We start from the raw sequence: 1,136 nt of genomic DNA, 5'->3' as shown, positions 1-1,136 counted from the left end.
GCCATGCGGTCTCCAGCGATCAGTCAGGAACAATCAAGGTCAAAGACAAAGTGATGAAATGATACATTCAGGAAGTGATTTATAAGCCATCAAAAGGTCAGATCAAGGTCAGGGCTAATAGTGGGCAAAATGTAAATCAGGGCAGTGGGCAATGATGCTTGGTGCACTAAAATGTATTTTGATACTTATTTTTTATGTTTTTCTGTGCATTTCACTGTAAAAAAAATTTAAAAGCAGATTACATAGTAATCTGCTTTTAAATTTCCCGGCCCCACAATTCATCACTCCATCACAACACCCGGAAGATGTCAGACATCTTGCCGGGTGATGCGGTGGGGATGTCCCCGCCCTGCTCACTCTCCTGCTTGCATCACCCGGAGGCTGATCTCCGGGTGATGCGAGCAGCTGCAGTAGATTCCGGGGTTGGCCGCTGGTATCACCCCTGGAATTTACTATTGGTGATCGCATCTGCAGTTATATGCGATGCGTGCAGCGGGGTGGCAGAGACTCCGTAATCTGCTTTTAAATTTCCTGCCCCGCCATGCCCCCCAACGGACAGGCGCCCCGGCCTCACAGCGGGATTGTCCGATTGTTGCTGGAGCGCCGGGCTAGGGTGAGGGGGTAAGTTACCCCAAGTGTGACTCAGGGTTACCACTTTTTGCATAGTTTTCCCACCCCGAGTCACACTCAGGATTACCGCTAGGGAGGTTAACTGCCTGCTCAGTGAGCAGGAGACCCCTCTCAAGGTGATCCAGTGATTTCAGTTTTTGCAATCCGCTTCTCCAGCGGTATTCACCTAGGAGCTGTTGCTCCATTTGTGCACAGCGGTAACATCCATAGTTGGAAAGGTCTTAGAGAGTTTGATAAAGAACCACATAGAGGAGTTTCAGCTAGAAAATAATATTATAAGTGATAGTCAGCATGGCTTCAAGAAAGACAGAAGTTGCAATACAAATTTACTCTCTTTTTATGAGGAAGTAAGAAATCAGGTAGACAGTGGAATAGCAGTTGATATAGTGTACTTGGACTTTGCTAAAGCATTTGACAAAGTACCCCACAGACAATTAATATGCAAGTTAGGGACAATAGGTTTAGAAAAGTCAATCTGTAAATGGATAGAGAACTGGCTTAAAGAT

Source organism: Pyxicephalus adspersus, chromosome 12, assembly GCF_032062135.1.
Source record: "Pyxicephalus adspersus chromosome 12, UCB_Pads_2.0, whole genome shotgun sequence".
Taxonomy (NCBI): domain Eukaryota; kingdom Metazoa; phylum Chordata; class Amphibia; order Anura; family Pyxicephalidae; genus Pyxicephalus; species Pyxicephalus adspersus.
Note: the sequence above shows the minus strand (reverse complement) of the source record.